This window comes from Callorhinchus milii, unplaced genomic scaffold, assembly GCF_018977255.1.
Source record: "Callorhinchus milii isolate IMCB2004 unplaced genomic scaffold, IMCB_Cmil_1.0 Scaffold12, whole genome shotgun sequence".
Classification (NCBI taxonomy): Eukaryota; Metazoa; Chordata; class Chondrichthyes; order Chimaeriformes; family Callorhinchidae; genus Callorhinchus; species Callorhinchus milii.
The window spans coordinates 7,966,479-7,993,316 of NW_024704753.1; the positions used below are offsets into that span (position 1 = coordinate 7,966,479).

The 26,838-nt window shown below is 40.9% G+C and overlaps 1 protein-coding gene and 1 non-coding gene across 4 annotated transcripts in view; both read left to right on the forward strand.

Moving 5' to 3' along the window:
* Positions 1-26,838, forward strand: part of fhit (fragile histidine triad diadenosine triphosphatase) — a 539,096-nt gene that overhangs the window by 32,641 nt on the left and 479,617 nt on the right. The gene's annotated exons all lie outside the window — the stretch shown is intronic.
* trnae-uuc lies at positions 17,529-17,600 on the forward strand. The gene has a single exon. It is a non-coding gene; the product is annotated as a tRNA-Glu (tRNA).

Below are 26,838 nucleotides of genomic sequence, written 5' to 3' on the forward strand. Positions count from 1 at the left end.
CTCTATTCCCATTCCCTTAAAAACTGCCACCATCACTCCCACCTTAAAAAAACCCTCCCTTGATGCGTCGCAGCTATCAAGCTACCGGCCCATCTCCAACCTCCCCTTCCTATCCAAGGTCCTGGAACGAGTTGTCGCCTCCCAGCTGCGCTCTTTCCTCTCCAACCATTCACTATTCGAACCCCTTCAATCGGGTTTCCGTGCTGCCCATAGCACAGAAACTGCCCTGGTCAAGGTCACCAATGACATCCTGACCATCTGTGACCAGGGCTCCCTCTGCATCCTCGTCCTCCTCGACCTATCGGCAGCATTTGATACGGTCGACCACGCTATCCTCCTCCATCGCTTGTCCTCCCACCTAAACCTTCAAGGCCCTGTCCTTGAGTGGTTTAGGTCGTACCTCTCCCACCGTCTTCACTTTGTCTCCACAAATGGTTTTTCCTCCACCCCCCGCACTGTCTCGTGCGGTGTCCCTCAAGGCTCTGTCCTCGGTCACCTACTCTTCACCCTCTACATGCTCCCCCTTGGTGATATCATCCGCAGACATGGGGTTAACTTCCACATGTATGCGGATGACACCCAACTCTACCTTTCCTCTTCTACCCTCAACTCCACGACCACCGATGTCCTGACAGCTGCCTGTCCGACATCGAGTCCTGGACGAGAGACAACTTTCTTCAGCTCAACGTGCGCAAAACTGAGGCCCTCCTGATTGGCTCACGTCAGCGCCTCCGCACCTCAGGCGCTGACAGCATCAGCATCCAAGGCTGCACTCTCCACCTCTCAAAGCCGGTCAGGAACCTCGGGGTTCTGTTCGACCCTGAGCTGTCCTTTCTCCCCCATATCCGCGCCACAACTGGCACCGCCTTCCATCACCTCCGGAATGTCGCCAGACTACGGCACTACCTCACCCCTCACGCTGCTGAAACTCTGGTCCACGCCTTTATCACCTCAAGGCTGGACTATGGGAACTCTCTCCTCGCCGGCCTTCCCGGCCCTCCCTCCACACTGCAGGTCATTCAGAACTCTGCAGCTCGTGTACTGTCCCGCGCCAGGCTTCGCGACCACATCACTCCCACCCTCGCTCGCCTCCACTGGCTCCCCATCCCCCAGAGGATCGAATTCAAGATCCTCATCCTCACCTACAAGGCCATTCACGGCCTTGCTCCCTCCTACCTCTCCGACCTACTATCCTCCTACCTACCCGCCCGTACCCTCCGTTCCTCTGGCTCCGGTCTGCTCTACATCCCCCGCCCCAACCGCCCTACTATCGGTGGCCGGGCCTTCAGCCTCTCAGCCCCTAGGCTTTGGAACTCTATCCCCCAGTGCCTTCGTCTTGCTTCCTCCCTTTCCTCCTTCAAGGCCGGTCTCAAGACCTTTCTCTTTGACCGTGCCTTCAGCTCTCCTCTCGACTCTCTACCCCCTCCTCGCTCCCTCCCTTCCCTCCCCTCACCCTGACCATTTCCCCCCTGTTCGGGTCCTGACCCAACTGTACAGTGCCTTGGGACGTCCTCCCGACATGAAAGGCGCTCAATAAATGGAATCTTGTTGTTGTTGTTGTTTTAGGTCTGTATATTAACCACAATCTACTCAAAGTTTATAAAAGTCAAACCACTATTGTGGTCTTTTTAAAGAGCTTTTCTGATGAAAAACAGCAGCATCCCTGTACTCCAATTAACTCTTCAGGAGATATATTATGTTTAAGTTTAAAAAGGCCATTCACTGGAGAGGTTTGGATGAAGAAAGCCCTTATTATTTAATCCCATCCTTCCAAAATACCCATCCCAGCAGCTTCTGCAGAAGTTATTTCTTAAATGAATCCAGCATTCTGGCCTTAACCACCATACCTGTTCCAGTTATTAATTGCTTCTGAGATAAATTAATATTTCCTGGTGCCCATCCTGAAACTGCTGTTTCATACCTTGGATCTGTAATCTCTTATTCTGCTGCCCTTTCAGATATGCTGGAATAACTGTAAGCATCGTTTGGGGTTTATTTTCTGTTTGAAATCTTGTATATCTCTATAAGCTTCCATCTAAGATATCTCTTTTCAAGGAAGAAGTGCCCAAGCGTCTCTAATAATTTCTTGTTGCTCATTCCTGTAACATTGTAGATCATCCTCGTTGCTTGGGAGGTCAGTGCCTTGGGATGCCCTCCAGAAGTAAAAGGCGCTATATAAATGCAATTTTTTGTTCTCCTTGCATTGCTTCTTGGGCCTGGGTAGCTCCCTTATGTTGTAGCAACCAGAACTGAATGTAGTAGTGCAGGTATGACCTGAGCAGCGCACAATACAACTTGAGCATGATTTCTGGTTATCTAAAATTGACTGGTTTAGTTATATAACTCTTTGCCTTTATTTTGAACATTTTTAAAGTACTAGAAAATCTTTCTCCCTTTCTTCCCACAGTATTAACTCACCAAACAACCTTTAATGTTCCCTGAATGAACTATGCTGGGATACACCTGACATAACAGTCCATTCAATCAGTTGCAGCTTCTGCTTTCAATAAGGGAAGAAGGGGAGGCTTAAATAATTTGGTCATTCCATCCACGATTGTTCGTGGGATACTGCTGTGCGCAAATGGCTGCCGCGTTTCACCCACAAAATATACAGTCAATTCTCTTTAACATCTTCTGTGAAGCGCTTTGAGACATCTCCTTAGCCTCCTTCATGTCCGGCCTCAAAACCCTTCTCTTCGACTATGGCATTGGTCACCCCCCTTCGCCTCCCCTCCCTCTCCCCCCCTGACCCCAGCTCGGGTCTGAAATGCTGTACACTGTCCAGCGCCTTGGGACATCCTCCCGACGTGAAAGGCGCTATACAAATGTAATCTAGTTGTTGTCTCTAAGACGTGATAAGACACTATATCAAATGTAAGGATTATTATTATTAAAAACTGTCTGCTTGAGAGAGAATGGTGCAGAACGGGGAAGTGGTAGAGAAGAACCAATAGGTGGAAGATACCATAGTTTCAAAGATTTTTGCAACAATTGATATGAAACTTACTGACACACACTTTTCAAGTATCTCTTGTCCTTTTTACTAAATAATGGAGTTATAATATCTACTTTCTAGTCCTTAGGAATTTCTTCCGAATTCATTAAAGACACAAAAGAGTGTTTAAAGCGTCACTAATTTCAATCCTCATTTCCTTCAAGATACATGCCTGTAGTTGGTAGATAGATTGAAAACGAGAGATGTTACACTTGATTCACAATGGAGAGGAGGGTAAGGGATTAAAGCTAAAGGAATGGTCAGATTACTTGTGAATCCTGCCCTTAAACTAAATGACTGGTTGAACTGGAATGTCTGAGTAAAGATGAATCAGTTCATCTTTCAATGATCTGATTGATTGAAACTCACTTGAGGTGGGAGAAATCTCTTATTTCAGTGTTGTTAACTGCAGTATTAGTAAACCAAAGATCACATGAAATACTTTCATGTACTGTTCAAAACAAATCAAGTCTCAAACAAGATTGCTTTGAATAGATTTGCCTTACTTTTTGTTTTGCAGTGAATCAAGAAAAAAAGATACAAAGCCTCTTTTCATTCATGAAATTTTAATATTAGTACTGCACTGTGTTTTCAGAATATTGTGAAGCCAAGTGATTGCTCAGCTGAAACACACTGAACCAGCTCATTAAACCCTGGGTTTAATAAGATGCTGATTGTTGGACATTTAAAGGAAAACACCATCCTAAGGTGGTTTTATAGGTTTATCTTGCTGTTATTGAAATGTTAATGGTTTCCAGGGACAGATTGATGGATTCTGCAATGTGTGGATCACATGGTGAGTGAAATTGGTAATGCGCATTTACGCTTTCATTTATTGGCTCCGGCAAATAAAATCTCAGCACCAGGCATATCTCTCCCATTCACCCATGCTCATCGGCTTGCTCTATTTACCCTCCTTAAAATGTAGTGCAGCAAAAAGATATTGTGATTTATTTATTTCATTAAGATTTATTTCAAATACTTTTATTGTACCATATGTGGTTATCATCTGTTTGGATAGAATGATTCAGGAAACAATTTGTTTGACCCCGTGTTGTGTAAAACTACCTTTACTGCCATTTTTTAAAATAGTTGATAAATATGTTTATCAACTATCAATCAGGCAACACAGACTGAGGTATTCAATCATAGAATTGTTCAGCGCAGAAGGAGGCTATTCGGCCCATTGTGCCAATGCCGACTGTTTGAAAGAGCTATCCAAATTAATCCACTCCCCCATTCTCTCCCCATAGCCCTGCAAATTTGTCCTCCCTAAATATCTCTTGAAAGTTGTTATCGAATTGGCTTCCACCACCTTTTCAGGCAATGCATTCCAGATCCAAACAACTCGCTGTGTGAAAAAAATTCTCTCCATCTCCCCTCTGGTTCTTTTGACAACTATCTTAAATCTGTGTCCTCTGATTACTGATCCACCCGCCAGTGGAAACAGTGTCTCCCTGTTCACTCTATCAAATCCCTCATATTTTTGAACATCTCTTATTAAATCTTCCCTTAACAATTCTCTGCTCCAAGGAGAATAATCCTATCTTCTCTCGCCTCTCCCGATAACAAGTCCCTCATTCCTGGTACCATCCTGGTAAATCTCCTCTGCACCATCTTCAAGGCCTTGACGTCCTTCCTAAAGTGTGATGCCCAGAACTGAACACAGTCTCTCGCTGAGGCCTAACCAGTGTTTTATAACGGTTCATCATAACCTCCCGACATTTGTATTCTATGCCCTTTTTTATAAAGCCAAGTATCCTTTATGCTTTTTTAACTGCTTTATCTACCTGTTCTGCCGCCTTTAAAGATTTGCTTATATGATCCTCAGGTCTCTCTGTTCCTTCACCCCTTTAAGATTGTACCATCGGCTTATACTGTCTCTCATTCTTCCTCCCAAAATGCATCACTTCACATTTCTCTGCATTAAATTTTATCTGCCACCTGTCTGCCCATGTCACCAGACTGTCTAAGTCTTCCTGCAGTCTGCTACTATTTTCCTCTCCTTTACCTAGCTTAGTATCATCTGCAAACTTGGAAATTGTGCTCCCTGTATTATTATTATTATTATAAGTCCAGGTCAATTATATAGATTAAAAAGAGCAGTAGTCCTAATACCGACCCTTGGGGGACACCACTGTATACTTTCCTCCAGTCAGAAGAACAAACATTCACCACTAAGCTCTGCTTTCTCCCAGCCAATTTTGCATCCAGGCTGCCACTGTCCCTTTAATACAGTGGGCTGGAATTTTGCTACCAAGTCTATTATGTGGCACTTTATTAAACACCTTTTGAAAATCCATATATACTACATCAACTGTACTACCTTCATCCACCCTCTCTGTTACTTCATCAAAAAACTGTTATCAGTTTTTAATATATGAGTTTAATGCAGAATAACTGTGTGCCATTACTATTTGTTTCATATATTTTTACAATTGTGCAAGATAATCTAAACATACCAGATTGTTTTTGTTCTGTTGTGGCACTGAGCCATGGTTATTTTATCATAAAATGTATTGTCTTTGAAAGCATTTATTAGTTAATGTTGGATACCCAAGTACATGGGTACTAATAATTCCTCCAAAAAACAAAAACAATAATAAATTGGTCATTTTCAATCTACGACTGTTTGTGGGACATTGCTGTGGGACATTGGCTGCCGCGTTCGCCCACAAATATACAGTCAATTCACTTTACAGTATATTCTGTGAAGCGCTTTGGGACGTCTAGAAGACGTGAAAAGCACTATATCAAATGCAAGGATTATTATTATTATTACTATGACACACGTGAAAACCCATCACCATCATCTATTAAATTAGTTGGCAACTATTTCCAGTTCAGGCGAAGCAAATTGTGTTGTATGAGATAAGTACAGTATTTGGCATCTGAAGTTTTGATATGATCAGAAAAGGGGTTCACAATATATGTAAGAATGTATACTGCAGTTTGTATGATATCGGATTGAGTCATCTTTTTAATGTGTTTTTACCAATTATTTAATCGTAGGACAAATAAGATGCCAAAATGCAATTCATTTTGCAGCTTAAACTAAATGATAGCCTCTTGTGTAAATGATGTCAAACACCAATCAATTCAAATTTGCCTGAATGCTTCAATTATGTTGTGCATGTGACAAAGATTGTTAAGACAATGTAAATGTACTTTGTACCAGTTTAATAAGTAGGTATGTGTGAGTAGAATACAGCAATATTTCATGAGTAAACAATTCCATAATGCTTGAGTAATATGAATTCTAATGAGCAATGTAGATTATTTTCCACTAAAATGTGTTCTTTCTCACTCGTACCTTGTTATAAAGTATTGAATGGGAATAGATTAACATGTTTCAGATCCTGTTGCTATACATATTTTCAAACCAAAGTGGATTTCAAAAAGTTATTTTATTTCAAAGTTAATTTGGTGTTTGCTTTTTCCATTACAGTGGCTGGAAAGGAGGTGAAAATTAAACTGAGAAACACAAAGTTAGATGAGCTATACTCCAGGATACTCAGAGAGACGAAAGAGTAGTATTGATCATTCTAAGGGAGTCGAACACTGGGGAAGTTCAGATAGACTGGAAACTAGTATATATTATTCCTATATCCCCAAAGTGAACTCAGAACTTTCAGATATGCCAAAACAGTAGGAAAAGAGGGTATAAGGTCAAAATTGTGAAGAGCAGGTTTGGATAACATCAATAAATATTTCCAAGGGTAAATGATAGTTGAAACAAGTTACTTGAGAGCTGTGATGCTTAACAGGAAGTCAGAAAGTTAGCATTTTTTTGAAGGGATTATTACCCCCGGAAAAACAATCCACCAATTGATTAACATCCAGGTTCCTTCTTACCGCAGGTAAACAGAGGTGTGTGGAGTTAGGAAACTTGCCCATTGTTTCGCCCAGCCCGGCAATCGGACCCAGATCCTCTCGCTTGCGAGGCGAGTACTACAACCACTAAGCTATAAGACCATAACACTTAGGAGCAGGAATAGGCCATTCGGTCCCCTCGAGCCTACCCCACTATTTAATAAGATAATGGCTGATCTTCTAACCTAATTCCATTTACCCGCCCTATCCCCATATCCCTTAATCCCTCTATCCTTTAGAAATGTATCAACCTCAGTCTTGAATATCCACACCGATAGCCTTCCGGGGTAGAGAATTCCATAAATTCCCTACCCTCTGAGTGAAGAAGTGTTTCCTCAAATCAGTTCGAAAAGGCTGACCGTTAATCTTGAGATTATGAGCCCTAGTTTTAGATTCTCCAACCAAGGGAAATAGTCTCACGACATCTAGCCTGTCAAGACCCTTGAGAATCTTGTAGGTTTCTATAAGATCACCTCTAATTCTTCTATATTCTAGAGAATATAGCCCTAGTTTACTCAGCCTATCCTCATAGGTCAACCCCCTCATCCCAGGAATCAACCCAGTGAATCTATGCTGCACCCCCTCTAAGACGAGTATGTCCTTTCTTAAATAAGGAGACCAAAACTGCACACAATATTCTAGGTGCGATCTCACCAAGGCCTTATACAACTGCAGCAAGACTTCCTATTCTTGTACTCTAACCCTTTTGGAACGAACGCCAACATGGCACTAGCCTTCCTAGTTGCTTGATGTACCTGCATGCTAACTTTTTGTAACTGGTGTACAAGGACACCCAAATCCCTCTGAACACTAACACTACATAGTCTCTCCCCCTCTAGAAAATAATCCGCTTTTCTATTTTTACTACCCAGGTGAATAACTTCACACTTCCCCATGTTATACTCCACCTGCCACCTTCTTGCCTATTCACCTAGCCTGTCTATTTCCCTTTGCAACACAACATGATATGAGATTGAAGCCTTCTTCATACAAATCTCTGTTGTGAACAACTACATCTTGTAGGTACCTCTAGCCCTCCTACAAACCAAATATCTTATACGGTGGGTGGCTGGATATCTTATATGGTATCTATTTGTTTTCTAGCTTATCTCTTCATATGAAATTCTTGGAAAATACTGCCAATATTTTCATGCTATTTGAGTTTTGGAACCATTTGCTTTGTTGGCCAATATGTTTTTTCAACCTCCTAGAAACCTTTACACTGTAAAGTTTACAGGATCATGTTTTAGTTGTTGTAAACCATTTTGTTACTTTCAATTGTAATATGCTGTATTTGACCACTTTTTTTTCAAAACAAAATGCAATTAACGTCTGTATTCTGCAAACTTGTAACTCAGAGTTATAGATAACTTCTAGTCCCACGGTGTCTTGAATAATTGAAGTTTGGCTATGTTGCTCTGAACCACAATGCATTAGTGCACAAGTAGGTATGACATCCACAATCTTACAAATGGATTGAAACTGTTCACATATTTTTGCGGAGGGTGAGTTTTGCAAAATACTATTTTGAATATTGGAGTACATGGAAAAAACAGATGGTTGGTTATAGATAAAACGGATGGTTGGTTATAGACTATTGGCATGCATATATAACTGCATCAGGATTTATTTGTAACTTCTCTAACAATCAAGGGAATATCCAGAAGCTATCGACTATGGAGGCAAAACATTTTTTTCCCCTTTCCAACACAACAATCTACCATTTCTGCCGGTTAAAATGAACAGAATGCTGTTTTATTAGGTTGAGAAGAACTCTGCAGCTCGTGTACTGTCCCGCACCAGGCTTCGGGACCACATCACTCCCACCCTCGCTCGCCTCCACTGGCTCCCCATCCCCCAGAGGATCGAATTCAAGATTCAAGATCCTCATCCACACCTACAAAGGCCATCCCTCCTACCTCTCTGACCTACTATCCCCCTACCTACCTGCCCGTACCCTCCGTTCCTCTGGCTCCGGTCTGCTCCACATCCCCCGCCCCAACCGCCCTACCATCGGTGACCGGGCCTTCAGCCTCTCAGCCCCGAGGCTCTGGAACTCCATCCCCCAGTGCCTTCGCCGCTTCCTCCCTTTCCTCCTTCAAGGCCGGTCTCAAGACCTTTCTCTTTGACCGTGCCTTCAGCTCCCCTCTTGACTCTCTACCCCCTCCTCGCTCCCTCCCTTCCCTCCCCTTGACCATTTCCCCCTTACTCGGGTCCTGACCCAACTGTACAGCGCCTTGGGACGTCCTCCCGACGTGAAAGGCGCTCAATAAATGGAATCTTGTTGTTGTTGTTGTTGTTGTTGCAATAAAAAAATGGAAGGAATCTAGAGGACCACTCATCCTTACAACTGTAAAAAAAATTAACTGCATTCAAAATCAACTTCCAAGCTCCATATTGCACTCCGCAGATGGCATGAGCTACAAGCTCATAGTATTTTTAAACCATCTCCAGCCTAGTTTGCAGAAACAATTTGGGCCCTGTGACTGTAGCCCACTGGCAAACTGGAAAAGCACAGCAACTTTAAAATGCTGGTATGTAGGGAGATGATGAGGTAAATGACTGTTTCTGAAAATCACTGCATGAGCATTTACCAGCTGCAGTGACAAACTATCGCAGGACACTTACCAGCTGCATTAAAGTATGCATAGTGTAGATTGTTGATTAAATCGGATTTTCTATGACTTATTGTCTGCAACTCAGAGTTCACTTAAGTCGATTTAATGTTATGGTCTCGACTGATACAACTTGCGTGAGTTTTACTGTATTCACTCTTATGGAAGCATCATGTGGCAAGATTTCTCTTCTATGTTTTTTTTGTTATGCATTGGTTTGAATATTGGAATACCTGGAAAAACAGAGGATTAGTGATAGATTATTGGCATGTGTAACTGGTCTCTTTTATGTTCCAAACTGCATGACCTTAATAATTTATCCTCAGCTACCTGGTATTTACTGGTTAATTCTACAACCGATGCAGATTTTACAGTGAGACATTTTCTTTCTCTGTTGAATTTCCAATAGATCATCTCTAGCATTTATATTCTTGTCTGACAGTGGGTTACTAAAATTATTTTTTCATTACTTTACCAGCAAAACCCAGAATATCTCAGACAGAAATTAATAGCAATTATATTGCAGACCTGGCACATTTTCACAAATGCTTTGTGTAAAACATGAAGTAAAAGCGATCAATCTTACCAAGCTTCATGATATAAAACTGATACACACTAACAAAAAAGATACAGATATGGAGAACGGCTGTGAAAAAAATATGATCAACATTCAAACAGTTTGATCCAGTAAAACTTTGTCTTGCTCAGCTATTTATTCAGTTCAGCTCGGGCTACTGAAATAAGCTAAGATAATTGGGCAACCTCGATGCAACAGTTTATATTGCAGTTCCAATTAGTAGAAAATACTTGAGAGAAACGTGAATTAGAGTATTTTTCTTGACCACTATATAAGGCTGTATTGAAAGACTGGAGGAATGTGTCGGTTTGGTGCAGTGTGTGCTGGAATTACAATTAACGGTTCATTTCCTTGAGGGATTACGATTACCTAAACTGCTGGTCAGATGTAATGTTTTTTTCTCCCCTCAATCTGTGGTTACCCAGTCAGTGACAGACTGAAGTCAATTATTGTAGCATATGCACTATTGTTACAGTACTGATTACACTTATGCTTGCAGTTATTTCTATTTGGCATGGAAGGCATTGCATTTCTGTGCTATGCACAATTCTTTTTAATGCTAATTCCCTCCCTCCCCTGTACTATTTCCTTTTTTTCCCTTTATCAAGCTGCATCAATGCTTCAAGCAGGCGAGAAACCAACTGGGCCATAGACTGAACATGTTTTCATCCCATTAATCTGGGCTGGTTTCAGACCATTCTTCAGAGATGAAAACAATTGATCTGTCATAATGTCATTCAACCTCTTAAACTAACGTTATTGGTGACTCGAAAAAGAAAAATTTAATGAGGTGGTTGACTCGGAATCAATTTTGTGGTATAATCACTGCACTGAATATTGCCACAGTGGACCTTTCAGCTCGGTTTTCAATGGTGGGAACAATGAAGTGGACCTCTTAGAGTTGGATGTCTCACTTGCCAGTTGCTATTTTGACTGACATTTAGCGGAATTCCGGCTACAATAGTTTCTTTAGTAAGAAGTTGATACCCTGCTGATTAGCAGTGGAAATCATGACCATTGAAACCTCCTTAAAATGCTATTGGCATATAACAGTTTTATATATAGTTCCTATGCTCTTCATCGAGGAGACAAAGGTTTTATAATTTTAAATGGGTTATGTTCTTAGGATGTTGAATCAAAACATTGGTAAAAATCTTGGTATGCCCGCTTCAACTTGTACATGCTCCCACTTGGTGACATCATCCGCAGACATGGGGTCAACTTCCACATGTATGCGGATGACACCCAACTCTATCTCTCTGCCTCCACCCTTGACCCCAGGACCACTGCTGTCTGACACAATGTCTGTCAGACATCAAGTCCTGGATGAGAGCTAACTTTCTTCAGTTGAAAATCAACAAAACCGAGGCTCTCCTGATTAGCTCCGGTCAGCGCCTCCACACCTCAGGCACTGGCAGGGTCACCATCCGAGGATGCACACTCCATCTCACTGAGCCAGTCTGGAACCTTGGCGTCTTGTTTGACCCTCAACTGTCCTTTCTCCCCCACATCTGTGCTATGCCTTTCCCCATCTCTGCAACATCACCCAGCTCCGCCACTACATCACACCTCAGGCCACCGAAATGCTCATGCATGCATTCTTCACATTTAGGGTCGACTACGCCAACTCCCTGCTTTTCGGCCTTCCTAACTCTTTCCTCTACAAGCTGCAGATCATCCAGGAGTCTGCAGCTCGTGACCTCTCCCACACCAGGCTCTGTGACCCTATCACCCTCACCCTCGCCCGGCTCCACTGGCTCCCCTCCCCCAGAGGATAGAGTTCAAAATCCTTGTCCTCGCCTTCATAGCCCTCCACAGCCTTGCTCCTTCCAACCTCTGCAATCTGCTAACTCCATATCAACCTGTCCGCTCCCTCCGCTCAGCAGGCTCTGGCCTGCTCCATGTCCCCTTCCGGCATGCCCCACTATTGGCGGTCAGGCCTTCAGCCTTTCTGTCCCCTACCCTTTAGTATTCCATTCCACAGTCCCTTTGCCTCGCTGACCCTCCTCTTCAACTGCACCTTCGGCCAACCTCCTACCCCTGCCCTCCCTGCCCCCCATTCCTCCTGATCCCAAACCCCTACTCGGGTCCAAATCCGACTGTCCAGCATCTTGGGACGTCCTCCCAACATGAAAGGCACGATACAAATGTAATTTTGTATTGTAACAATGCATTTCACTGCAAAACCGAGAACAAGCATTTAGAAGTACCACTGAAACAAGTTAAGTTTCACCCGATTGTCTGATCAAAAAAAATTGAAGATACGAAAGCAGAATATTTTAAAGCTTCATTAATACAACCAATTCTGTGTATCATCTATTCCTTAATTATTTTACCTCATTGTCCAGACCATAAAATCGATTATATGTTCAACTTAGTTGAAACATTCTTTGCTTCATGTGACTTTCTCATGTGAGAAATTGCTAAATTTCTCGGGGCTTCTTTCTGACCTTCATTACCTTGTGGTCGATTGGTCCCGCGACTGTTTTAAAGATCAATCCTACACTGTTCTTGTGCTTACACGAGCAACATAACCACAGGGAAGGCCAGTTGATGTGTTATGTATAATCACAAGGTCTCCAGAATTCAAGAATAATGGTGAGACAAAGACCTCGGAGGAGAAGAAAAGTCTCTAGAGTTGGAATTGACTGTGCTCTAGAACTAACATTTAATCCTATGTCTGTCGGAATCTAAAGCGGTGGTTGCGTAAAGTAGTGTGTTTTATTCCCCAGGCTTCACTTGAATGACTCAGCAAAAGTGGTAAAAGTCATCTGTAAGGGAACTTGGAGTACAAATGTTAGATTCTGTTAGATTTGTACCTGAATCTCCTAGTTAGAGATCATGTCCTCCAGTCTTTCAGCAAGTTAACAGTTACCTTTTGTTTGACCTGCTGGCAAATCTACTGTACCGACAATCCCAATGCAGGAAGAGGAACTGGAGGGGCAGCTATAAAGTTTTTCTGGAAAAGGAACAGTGTTGAATACTTATTGAACCACAAAATATTTATTTAGCCATTCAACACAGAAACCTGCATTAAAAAAATACTTTTGTGGATGTTGTAGAATCTAGTGTTTTTTAGCTATCAAACACAAATTGCGGCTACTTCAATAGTTGTGTTGTGTTTCTGTTTCTGGACCAGCCAATGTTCATGTTACAATGAAGTAATTAATGGTTTAACACAACATTAATAATAGTAATAATCTTTGCATTTGCTATTGATCCTTATCATGCCCAAAACATCTCCAAAGCTTTTCACACATTTTTGCAATGTGTAGTGTCTGTATTTAAAGATAAGCATAGAAGCCAATTTGCAAAGAGTAATATACAGACAAACAACCATAAAATGAATGACCAACTTTTATCTGGAGGTTTGTTGGTCAGGATACCAAGATATACTTCCTTGTGTTTTTGAAAAGTGCCATGATATCTTAATGTCCAACTGAAAAGGCAGAAGGGACTTTGATTAAATAACTCATAATAATAATAATCCTTGCATTTGACACAATACCTTATCACGCCTTTGAGACGTCTCAAAGTGCTTCACAGAATATACTGTAAAATAAATTGACTGTATATTTTGTGGGCGAAATGCAGGAGGCAATTGCACACAGCAGTGTCCCACAAACAGTTGTGGATTGAAGTGACAAATATTTATATTTTTTGAAGGAATTAAAACCCCCGGAAAAGCGACCTGCCAATCGACTACCAACTGGGTTCCTACTTACTGCTCGGTAAACAGAGGCGCGTGGAGGAAGGCAACTTGCCCAACATTTCGCCCTGACAGGAATCTTGCTTGTGAGGCGCGTGCTCTAACCACTGAGCTACATGACTCGTTCGAAGAAAGGCAATTCCAACTCTCTGCATTGGAGTCAGTTTTAGACTAAGAACTCAAAGTTCTGACATGGGGTTTGAACAGCCAACTTTCTGACTCTGAAGCAAGAATGGTTAACATCTGACAAAATGTGGTTGATTCGTGGGTCAATCATAAACGTTTAGATTTTTAAATATTGAGTTTAGAGCGGGGAGATGAACTTTTTTAAAATAATAAAGGAATTTGATAGGGTAGATACAGAGAAATTATTTGTCTCTGGTGGGGGAATCCAGAACGAGGGGGCATAATCTCAAAATTTGAGCTAGCCCATTTAGGAGTGAAATTAAGAGGCAATTTTTCACCCAAAGCATAGTGAAAATCTGGAACTTGCTCCCCCAAAAGTCTATGGATGCTGGATGCATTAAAATTTTCAAGACTGGGGTGGATAGATATTTGTTAGGTCAGTGCATCAAGCGATATGGGGCAAGGGCGGGTAATTGGAGGTGTGGGACAGATCAGCCTTGATCTTATAGAAGGTGGAACAGGCTTGAGGGGCTGAATGGCCTACTTCTATGTTCCTGTATATTCAGTGTATAGTATTCAAGAAAAATAAAACAGCCTTTTTGTTATAATTTCTATTTTGGAGAGATTATTAAGCATGTTAGTTTTATCAGTAGGCAAGAACAAAAAAAACAAGATACAAAAGATACAAGGAACACTAGTTATAATTCAGTTTCAAAAACTGGAGTGATTTCATCAGGCACTTTACTTCAGGTTCTTTGTGACCACAGCTGTGACCATTATATATTCTTTTATTACTAATGGAAGAAATAGAGATTCATCACTCTTCTGTTGTCGAAATGAAATCAACCAAATAAAAGACTTCAGGAGAAGGTAGAGTTGCTTATGGAAATAACAGTAGAGTATAATCTGCTTTGAAATAGAGTTGACGAAGTAGCTTGATTTTATACCAGATGGAACATTTGCTTCTGTGTACCGATATAGTACATTTGAGTGTTCATGGTGGTTAACTTGGTGAGCAACTTAGTAAGCCTTCCTGAGTGGTCAGAATTGACACACTTTCCACCTTGGCCCGTCTTAATCTCCTGCCTGGGGCATTAACTTTGCACCCATATTAGCAATGAATACAGCCAATTTATTTTTCTTATTTGGGACTTTGTGTCTTTGACTTTGGGTCCCAGCACTTTGGGACGTCCTCCCGACGTGAAAGGAGCTCTATAAATGTAATTTTGTTGTTGTTGTAATTTTGTTGTTGTTGTTGGGAAATGTCGCAAAATTATATTAAAACAGAATCCCCAGAGCAGTATTTGTGGATCAAAACAAGAGAAATTGGAAGGAAAAAAAATCAAAGGCAAACCAGAAGTACAAGTGCAGATTTCTGACTGTAATTTCTCCTTTGAGGTTTTGAATAAATTGTAATAATCCTTGCATTTGATACAGTGCCTTATGTTGCTGAGGCATCTCAAAGCACTTCACAAGCTTTTATTCTGAAGTGTAGTGATGATTTGTTGACAAATGAGGCAGCCAGGTTGCACACAGCACCACAAACAGCCATGAAGTGGATGACCGATTTTATCTGGAGGATTGCCGGCCAGGTCACTCAGAGAAACTCCCTTCTCTTTTTGAATGATGCCAGGCAGTGGTGGAATGGCTCCCTGGAAGGGCTTGAGATTGCGGCTAAAATTGGGGCGCCAATTAGTACGTGTGGGGGTGATGCCTAAAACTTCCACTTGTTTAGAAACTTTATCAAGCTTAAATGGAACTTCTGAACTCTGCTGCATGGGGTGGTAAACATCAGGAGCCATTCACAGATGTTCGGGAACCACTCAGGAAATTTTCAGTTTTTTTTTCCCGTATACCCAAGTCCGCACCTATGGTCATAGGAGCTTTAGCATGCACCTGAACAAGTAGACTGGACCTCGATTTAACATCTCAATCAAAGGACAACACTTCTGACAATGCAGCGTTCCCCCAAAACATAGCCTAGACTGAGTTCAAAATCACAAAGTGAGGCTTGAACCTGCATCTTTCTGACCTGGATTCCCTGGATTTGTAAAAAAAAAGTAAATTTTGCATTCAACATTTTTTCCAAAATAAGCAACACAGTAATTTGTGGCAAGAATATTGTGAGGATCTTCCAATGAAGCTTTTCATAAAGCTGCTCTGGTTCTCATAGTAGAAGAAGCAACTGAAAACCACTTGATCTGTTTTGGTGGTGACAGAATAAATAGCTATAAAAAGAAAGATGAAAAGTTAGGAAAATTTCAGCAATATGAATAATGCATATGATGCAGTTATGTTGAAAAGTATATTGGCACTACTTTTTGGATTGTAAATGGTTGGCTGTCGTTCTGAATTTTTTATATTTATTTGCCAACAATGACATAGATAGAAAACTGCTGGAAATTAATTATGCATTTTCCCCTATGCTCTTTGCTGCATTATTCATTCTTAGTTATATTTAATAATACGTCTCTCATGCATTTTAATGGCAATGGATATATGTTAGAATGATATTGTGAACTGACTCGATGCATTTATGATGAATGCATATTGTTTACCTTTCAGTTTTTGATGAAACTATGTGAGACTGGTTGTGTCAATGAGATTCCTAATACGTTTTACAAACATTTGCAAAATCATGTCCGCCTTATCTTGATCTTACCATTGTTTTAAAATAGGTTTTCTAACTCCACCAAACAGAAAATGAAAGACAAATTATTGACATACTGATTTGTAAATGTGCTTTCATCCACAGAAACTCAGATAGCTTCCATTCTCTTTCGAATATATAAGAACAACAACTTGTGCCCTTCATATAGTGCCCTTCATGTGTGGTAGCGTCCTGGAATGCTTGACAGTGGCAGAGTCTGACCCCGAGCCAGGGGTTGAGTGAGGGGGAAGCGACCGTAAACACAATCAAAAAGTAAGGTCTTCAGGCAGGATTTGAAAGTGGGGGGGGGGGGGCAAGACGGATGGATTGAGGGAGAGAGTTCCAGTGCTTTGGGGAGTAGTGGTTGAAAGCACGGCCACCAATGGTGGAGCAGAGGGGGCGAGGGACAAACAGGAGGATGGAGCCAGCCGAGTGGAGGCAGCGGGTGGTGGAATGGGGAGTAAGCAAATCTGATAGGTAGGGAGGTGTGAGGGCATGAAGGGATTTGAAAATGAGTGAGAGGATCTTAAAGTCGATGTGTTCGGTAATTGGGAGCCTGTGCAGCCTGGCAAGGACTGGTGTGATGAGGTGAAGAAGCCACCAGAATAAACATACACGATTAGTGTTTCTGTTTAAAGTGGTCCTTGCTTTCCTACACAAACAATACAAGGTTTGTACAGACATTAGAGTAAAAGTAAATCATTAAACCTGCAGATTAATGATGGAATATGGTCTGTGGTGAGCCATAGTAAATAGTCACACAGAAAGTTCTTCCTTTCAAAAGATTCACTCCTTTAGTAAAAAAATTCCCGTTGAATTGTTGACACATATGAAAAATAGCGTTAATATGCAACTCACATCCAATCAGCAGTTTATTAGTTGGTTGCTTCATTACGATTTCTGAAGAGGACTGTCATCTGCCTTGGACAGCACAGGGTTTTGGTTCATGAATTGTATTTGCCTCCTGCAGTATGAATAATGTGAGTCCTGTAGCTCAGTGGTTAGAGCACTCGCCTTTCAAGCGAGAGACTTGGGTTCGATTTCCGACAGGGCAAAACCTTGGGCAAGTTTCCTTACTCCACACGCCTGATAATAATCCCTCAAGAAAAAAAATAATAAATTGATCACTTCAATCCACGACTGTTTGTGGAACACTGCTGTGCGCGATTGGCTGCCAAGTTTCGCCCACAGATATACAGTCAATTCACTTTACAGTATTTTCTGAGAAGTGCTTTGAGACGTCTAGAAGATGTGACAAGCGCTATACCAAATGCAAGGATTATTATTATTATTATAATCACTGAGAGAGAAGACATCTCCTTCAAGGGAATTGGACACCAATCCATACTAAGTACTTCATAAGAAGAGACTGTTTAAGAAAATAAAATCAAGGTGGCATGAATAGAGAGATGGCTCCAAAATGAAATGCAAACCGGAGGTGAATGGATGTTTCTCAGATGTTACTTGCATTGGCTGTATGTAGTTTGTGGTGTGGCCACAACAATCTGTACTGGGACATTTATTGTATTCCATCCATATTAATGATCTAGAAATAGACTTCGGGAGCATAATTCCTCTGGATGCTTGTGATGCCAATTGCTATCACTATTTTCTGATCAAAGGTGTGAGAATCTCTTAAATCCTCTCTCAGTCCAAAACATGCTTCTACTTTCCTGGGAAATCATTGCTTGTTTACTGCTATAAACTGCAATGTGGGCAGTTGCTCCAATTACACTTCAGTTTCTCAGCTGCATAATCTTCTGACCATTTTGTTAATTTGTAAGTATGTGTATTATTCACTCAGCTGCACAGAAGATAAACCTATGTTGACTATCTTGGAAGTTTGGACCTTGTATCCTGGGATTCTTGTAGATTCATTCTCCCCAAATGAATTGTTCACTTGCCCAAATGAGAAGCTCAAACCAGGGATTGAACTTGGGACTTACCTGGTCTTTATGGTTCAACATTGACCTAATCAATGTATTTAGGGATACACCAAGATTCCCTTGGGGGGGGGGGGGGGCTCAACACTTTTAAAATGGGCAATATTGAGGACAAATGTAACCTGATCTGGTTTGTTTTAAGATGAGCTATCAATAATTTTATACATTCTTAAAATCCTCAAAGCTTTAGCTGCTACATTGCAATTGCAAATAGGTTATATACTCTCTGGTCAACCCAAGCTGTTTAGTCTCTGTGCTGGTACTTGAGAAAACCTGTCGCTAGCTTACCTAGTGAATGCTTGCATTCTCTTCAGATGGAGGAGTTGAGAGCGGGGAGTTGAGGGAGGGGTAGTATCACAGCTGAGGAGATACTGTCCTTCACTGACTTCCATACTGCAAACTTATCAGCAAGGATCAGTGCACAACAATTATGATTGGGAACTGACTCGCAAACAATTTTGATGTGGGTTTAATTGTTGTGCATCTTTTAAGAGAGGCACCTCTCACCTGCTTGAGTCATGCTTCAAAACCCAACTGTCTGAAATTTTCAAAAAGAATCCAACCTCTTAAATGATGTATCTACTACATGAAATATAGTAATTTGTTTGTTATGGAGGCTTGTGTTATATTTGAAGCTTGTAATTCCTTTCTGATAATATTGCTACAACAATTATCGCACCTCATTGAATGAATAGCTTGCTGACAAGAAATGGCACAAAACTATACCCGAAGAGCATTTCTTGTGTCTGTAAACAGAAAATGATTGCGCCATAAATCCTGTCTATTGCTGGTGCATTACCTGTTTGTCACATTGCATAGTGCTCCTTAATGGCAGTGTCTGTAACAGGAAGCAATTTAAATGATGCAGATAGCTGCACAAGTGCTTGAAGGACTCAGGATTGAAATTGCTACTGTTTGTTAGCATCATAGCGATGTGTGTCTTCGTGATTACTGTGAATTGGATCAAAGCTTTTAATATAATACTATGATTGTGGACTGAAAGAAAACATCTGTTTTGTACAAAAATATTCCTTAATACAAAGAAGGTATTCACATGCATCAGATTATTGATTGATAAAGCATTTAGTAATTAATAAATTTCTTGTGTTACTCGGAAGCAGTTGGCACTACAGTATATTCTGTAGACTAAGAATTAAAATGAAAAAGTTGCATTCAATGCTAGTTGACTATCTTTACATCAAAAAGCATGAGTAATCAAAATACCTTTTTTACATTTTTAATAGCATTCATTTGCTATCACTAGTTTTTTCATTTGCCGTTGTCACCTCTCGGCTGGACTACTGCAACACCTTCCTCGCCAGTCTCCCATCCAATACCATCCATAAAATCCAAATCATTCAGAACTCTGCCGCCTGCATTCTCACCCACACGAAACTCCGTTCCCCGATCACCCCAGTCCTTGCCAGACTGCACTGTCTGCCTATCCCAGAGAGGATCGACTTCAAGATCCTCACCCTCGTATTCAAGTCCCTGCACTCCTCTGCACCCCCGACCTCTCTGACCTCCTCTCTCCTCAAAACAGTACCCGTTGCCTTCGTTCCTCTGGGTCTGGCCCCCTCCTCATCCCCCGAGTCCTCCCACCACCCTCGGCGGCTGTGCCTTCAGCCACTATGCCCCGAGGCTCTGGAACTGCCTTCCTCACTCTCTTCGTCTCGCTCCCTCCCTTCCCATTTTCAGGTCTCTGCTGAAGACCTTTCTTTTCGACCGCGCCTATGGTCACCTTCCTCCCCCTCCCCCTGGCTCCTCCCCCTCCCCCTGGCTCCTCCCCCTCTCCCTGGCTCCTCCCCCTCTCCCTGGCTCCTCCCCCTCTCCCTGGCTTGGCCCCAGGATCCGTTACTGTGAAGTGCTCTGAGACGCCGCCCGGCGTGGAGGGCGTTATATAAATCCAAGTTGTTGTTGTTGTTTAATAGATTTTTTAAAAAATACAATTATTGGTGTTCAAGAGACAAGTTTGGAGTGTTGAGAATTGTATCGAAGTACCAAAATATAGTCCTCATGCCGAGGGAACTAAGCAGTGTCTCCTTGGAGCTGAACTGGCTCTGAGGTAAAATGCTTGGCAACGGAATCCCACAATTGAGTCCCGTGACACTATCTGAAAGAGGAGAGAGTTTCTCCTGGCATCCTGACCAACAATCTACAAGTTAAATGGGAGATTGCTGTGTGCAAATTGGCTGCTGCATTCACCCATCATCAAATACATTTACATTCAGGATGAAAATTGGATAGAAATTAAATAATGATAGAAATTAGATAATCATAACTCTGATTTCCTAGATTCTTAAATTTCTTCATTAATGCATTGCATATTGTTGCACTTTTTTTTGACTCCTTTCAGATCACCTATAAAAAGATTGGTGCTGATATTCACTTGTATGACTGCTATTTTGATAAAGATGAAAAGATTGAATGCTGTGAACGAAACTGCTGTTTAATTTTACAACCAGTCTTCTTTCCCTGACCAAAGTCTCTTCCGTTTTATAACTGCGAACATCATCATTGATATCCTTGATGCATTCTGCAGTAGCTAAGTCTTAAGAAAACTAACGGGACTCCCTTGAGGGATTTTTAATGTAATTTACAGGGAACATAATAATGTTAAACTTTGCTCCCATAATCTGATTGTTATTACACTGCAGTGCTGGTTTTGGGGCAATAGTACACTTGGAAATGTAATGTTTGCAACCTTAACATCAAAATTCTGATTGGGAATCAGATGCTTGATGCACTGTGCCACAGAATATGAGCTTATACCTGTTAGTTCATCTTTCAGTTGTTGACCTCAGTTATATTACTGGAAGGTAGTGTTGAACAGAAACCAGGCACTGATGCACCTCATGTATTTGAATGGGGAGGTTGAAGGGTGTCTTCCATTTAGAGCATTGTTAGATCTCTGAGACCAGGTCAGCCAATAATGGTACACAATGCAGGGAGTCGAAAATGTGGTAATGTTCTTGCTGAAAAGTCCTTCATCTTCATCTTTGTAACAAAGATTGTGTGAAGACTTGCAGGTTTACCTAGCAGAGATCAGCTTGCACTATAGACTTGCAAGTTTATGTAGCTGAGATCAGCTTGGACTTCCCTTGATTCAGAAAATATTGTTAAGATAAATGGTCTCTCCTTCTCCAAAAAACGAATTAGATTTACATCATTGCCTTTCAGGAATGAATACTATCAGATGTCAGCTTCTCAGCCTAAGATTAATTCCCATCTTTCCTGAGTGAGACAGAGAAGAAAAGTCATCCATTGACTATCCTAACTTTTGGGCAGCAGTGAGGGGGAAACAAAGTTCTACATCACAATATTTATCCATTTACTTAATTATAAAATGTTTGTCATTCACCAATAAGTCATGATTCCAAAACAATCATGCTTTTCACTGAATTAATTGAGGATTTTTCATGCCTTTAATAGAAAACGCTCTGCATTCTTGCTCTTCTCCAATGGCTTTAAAAAGATTTACAATACTTTGGAAAAGGAAATGCTGTTATTTTTCAAACATTCGGTATATCCCAAATCAAATTTCAAAGTTGCAAGAGCAAAAATATACATTAAACATAGATTTATAGATTGTTTTGAAGCACACTGTTGACCTAGGATTGCACTTTTATTGTCTCATTACAGTGCAAACTTGGATACAAATCGCTTTGCTGATCATTGCCTTTCAGGAATGTTATTTCCTTGGGATTTTGCAATACTGTATTATGGATGATTCAGTAGAGCAGGTAAAGGACAAATGACAGCAAGGGAAACCAGGAGACTGATATTTTATAGATGTGGTGCAGAAAATAAATAAGACTCTTGAGAATAAATGCTTTCCTAAAGTGCTCTTTGGTTAAATGCTCTATTGGTGATATGGCTGAAGAATGTTCATGACAAACTGCTACTGTATAGGCTTTATATCAGTTGTTGATTTCAGACAAAGTCAAATCACATAGTTACTCAATGCTCACAAAATTCAGTTGCTCAATGAAAATTTTCTTACCCCATTTTATTTTTCACATTCGTATCTCGAAATGTATCCATTTGATTTGCAATTTTTTAATAAAATCTATGGTTTATACCGTATATTAAAAAGTCACAGTGGGTTTTGTGCATGCAATTTAAATATTCAAATTGTACCTTTGTTGAATGTATGAGCTAATGAGCCATTTTCTTTATTGTTTTGGCACAACACTCAGAAATGGGCATTTATATTATGTTTACACTGCGGGTGTGAAGCAGCAGAAAGCCTGATTTTTGCTTTGCACTCGGACCCATTGGGACAATTTAAAAACGAATAGCGCCCAGTTTTAGAGTTGGAATTTGGTGTTAGTTATTAAAGTCATCATCAAGGTTTTAATAACATTAAAATTTAGCCTAGGGAATGTTCTTGAAAGCTTATAAGAGAGCGTGAAACCCAAATTTGATTTCATTCACTGTGTTTATCACATAACTGCACTCTTTCTAAAACCACCTCATTGACATTGGATGAGGGGAGTGACTCTGCCAAAAGTGCAGCAAAAAATGTTGCATATTTTCCCCATTTGATTAATACATTGTTTGATTGAGACAAAAAATAAACATTTTAGTTAGATATAAGCCATTTTTTCCATTCCCAATTACATTCTCTGAAATGTTCTATTAATAATACAGCAGATAACATTTCATCCAAATAGATGTAGTATTTTGGGTCATTCTTAAGGTTTAGCATACTTACAGAGCAATTTGTTTCCAACAACAAATTAACTTTGTATAGCACCTTTCGTATCAGGAGGACGTTTCCTTTCAGGCATCGCCAATGAAACTCACAAATCATTTACTAATTTGAAGTTATAAATTGGAATTTTTTTATACTATACAGATGTAATGTCTGTTTGTATGTCTGTGTGTGTGTCCACCAAGAACTGAATAACTGATTGATGTAGAGACATGATTTATACCTCATCGGAAAGGTCTTGAATAGTGGGGTGTCATGGGTATTTTTTTTTCGGGGATCTCCTATCGTTGATGAGCTATATTAAAAGATATATTCAAAATTGCTTTCATTAAGCCCCCCAAAAGGTATACATGGTATATACATGCAATAACTGGTTGCAAGCGTAGCTGCAAACAGGTACTGATAAAACTGCTAATTTGCTCATTTGGATATTCATTACGTGGCTATTTGTGAGACGTCCTCCCGATGTGAAAGGCGCTATACAAATGTAATTTATTGTAGTTATTGTTATGCCAAATGGCTGTTGCATTTGCCTGCAAAATACACTATTCTGACACTTTATAGTGTGCTGTGATATAGTGTGCTGTGTGCCGTTTTGATATTTCTCAACAACGTGATAAGGCGATATTTCAAATGCAAGGATTACTGAATAATTAACCATGATATAATACAATGACTGCACCGACACATATAAATGACATTAACAACTACAGAGTCAAAATATCAAAATGGCACACAGCACACTATATCACAGCACACTATAAAGTGTCAGAATAGTGTATTTTGCAGGCAAATGCAACAGCCACTGTTGATACATATTCGGCATCAGAATATTCTTACCTTTTCTAAAAGCCATAATATATGCTTGTGTGAGAAATATTTTTTGAGGAAAAGTAAATGCTCACCCCAGCTTTTGAACTGTATGTAATATTGTTAATATAAAGTGATCCGTCCTGCAAATCATCCCAAGTGCATTACACCAGTTACGTGCGTTATGCACTGAACTATAATATTCAGTGTATTGTAGAGTAATAAATATTATTGTGGTTACTTCTGGCATTTTATGGGAACACATTTTACTCCTGATTGGCTCGCGCCAGTGCCTCTGTACCTCAGGTTCTGGCGACATTAACCTCCATGGTTGCACACTACAACTCACCAGCCAGTCAGGAACCGAGGTGTCCTGTTCGACCCTCAACTGTCTTTACTCCCTCACATCCAAGCCATGACCCGCTCTGCCTTCTCTCACCTCCGTAACATTGCCCGACTCTGCCACTACCTCACCCCTCAGGCCGCTGAAACTCTTGTTCATGCCTTCATCACCTCCAGGCTCAACTATGCAAACTCCCTGCTTGTCATCCTTCCCAACTCCTCCCTCCACAGGCTGCAGATAATCCAGAACTCAGCAGCCCGTGTCCTCTCCCGCACCAAACTGCGTGATCCCATCTCCCCCATTCTCGCCCGACTCCATTGGCTCCCTATCCTTTAGAGGATCCAGTTCAAAATCCTGGTCCTCACATACAAAGCCCTCCAGGCCTCGCCCCACCCTACCTCTGTGACCTCCTAACCCCTTACCAACCCGCCCGTTCCCTCCGCTCAGGACGTCTCCCGACCCACCCGACCCACAATTAGCGGGAGAGCCTTCAGCCACTCTGCCCCCAACCTCTGGAATTCCATCCCCCAGTCACTCCACCTCGCCCCCTCCTTAGCCTCCTTCAAGTCCCGCCTGAAGACCCTCCTCTTCGACCGTGCCATCAGCCACCCCCCTTCCCCTCCCCTCCCTTTCCCCCCCAACCCCAGCTCGGGTCTGAAATGCTGTACCTCTGTCCAATGCCTTGGGACGTCCTCCCGACATGAAAGACGCTATACAAATGTAATCTTGTTGTTGTTTACAACAATACATTTTCTATGCATAGTGCATGATCACATTCTCAGCCAGAACATATGCGTTCCAATAGATTTGATGCTCTGGAATTATGGACATGTAATTGAATTCGAGTTTGGTAAAGTTCCGGTTCAACTTGTTGTACTTTTGGATCGCTTTCTGAGTCTATTTCTGCTTGGATGCAACCAATATAGAAATCTTGTAAATCCATTCCACTTTATTTTCCCCCATCTACTAATCCATATAGGAAAGATCATCCAATTATTACAAACTCAATTGTAATTTCTTCCCTTAGGGTGTGGTTTGAATCTTGTTCTCATTTAAAGATTATTTTTCTATTGCTTCTGTTAAATCTCCTGTGATACAACTGCTTAATTACAGTTGGCTTTCTCCTCTGGGCTTTTTTGGAAGAAAGTCAAATTATCATCTTGCAGTTCAGGATTTTTTATGCTCTTACACATTTACACTGCAAAAGTATCTTTGTTTGGCATGTACCTCCTACTTCTCTCTTAATTCAATGCAAAGTAATATTATACTTACGGATTTAAATCTACATTGAACAAAGACAGATTGTCCGTGTTGAAGCAAGGAGGATTTTAGTTGAGACAAAATAGGTTCCAATTGTTCCTCAAGTGATTAATAATATTCAGTCGTCTGTACTATTGTACTCTGGGACAAAAAACAGCAAATGTGTAGACTATGATCATCTCCTTTAATAGAGATTGAGATGGAACATCATTTGGCTGCGATTATTGATCATTTAATGAATGTTTGTTGTCATTGTAAAGGAGTTAACAAAGTTAACCAACTATTGGTTTGCACCTAAAGGTCATTTGACTGCAAGTGTATTGGTTAACAAATCCAATTATTCACTTCATGGCGACTCGGTGGGTGGGGGAGTGGACCTTGCTGTGGTCAAATAAAGCATTGTTAGGCACTCTGAAATTCACTCGCTTATTTTTAGGGGAGATTAAATTAATTGTTTGATTTCACGATTGTTTTGAATTTATCTGATCTCCAGAAAGATGATGCTTAATGGGCTGAATTATCTTTTTACATTCTACGCTTAATGTTCTCAGGGATCAACATCAACAATAACTTGCATTTATATGGTGCCTTTCATGCAGGGTAGGATCTTATAGCAATTACTTAATAGTTTATTTCCATAATGCAATGATATGATTTTGAATGAGCTGCTTTGTCTTGGATTCCATGTGGTCGCATAAACTTCCAGTATGTCCAAGTGGACATATAAGATTATCTGCCTTTGTGTGTTCTTGATGTGTTTCTGTGGCAGGTGAAAGGAAGACAGTTTGAGATGAGATCCCTGGGTTACTGCTAATTGGCTACTGAGGAAGAAAAAGAACATGGGATCCTACCGTATGTTATATAAAATCTATTTTTTGCTCCTAATGGCATTGATGGCCATTTGGCCTAAAACCTTAGCGCTTTGGTTGGCATCAGTTTTGAATACTGAGTAATGAGAAGTAATGAGAAATTATAATACCAACTGTGATGGTTCACGCCCCTTGATGTACGTGCAAATTTTATTAAAACTATTGTTCTAAGTGGCTTCTGCTTCTCTCCTAAGCCTGTCAATGTGAGTCCCTATTTCCAAGGTGACTGAACCAAGTCAGAATCACACACAATTCCCAAATATCCCTAATGCCCGGTAACTGGATTGTCTAATTGGAGTCTGCTTGCACTAGTAGATCTCCGATGTTGAAAACTACCATCTGAAGTGCTTA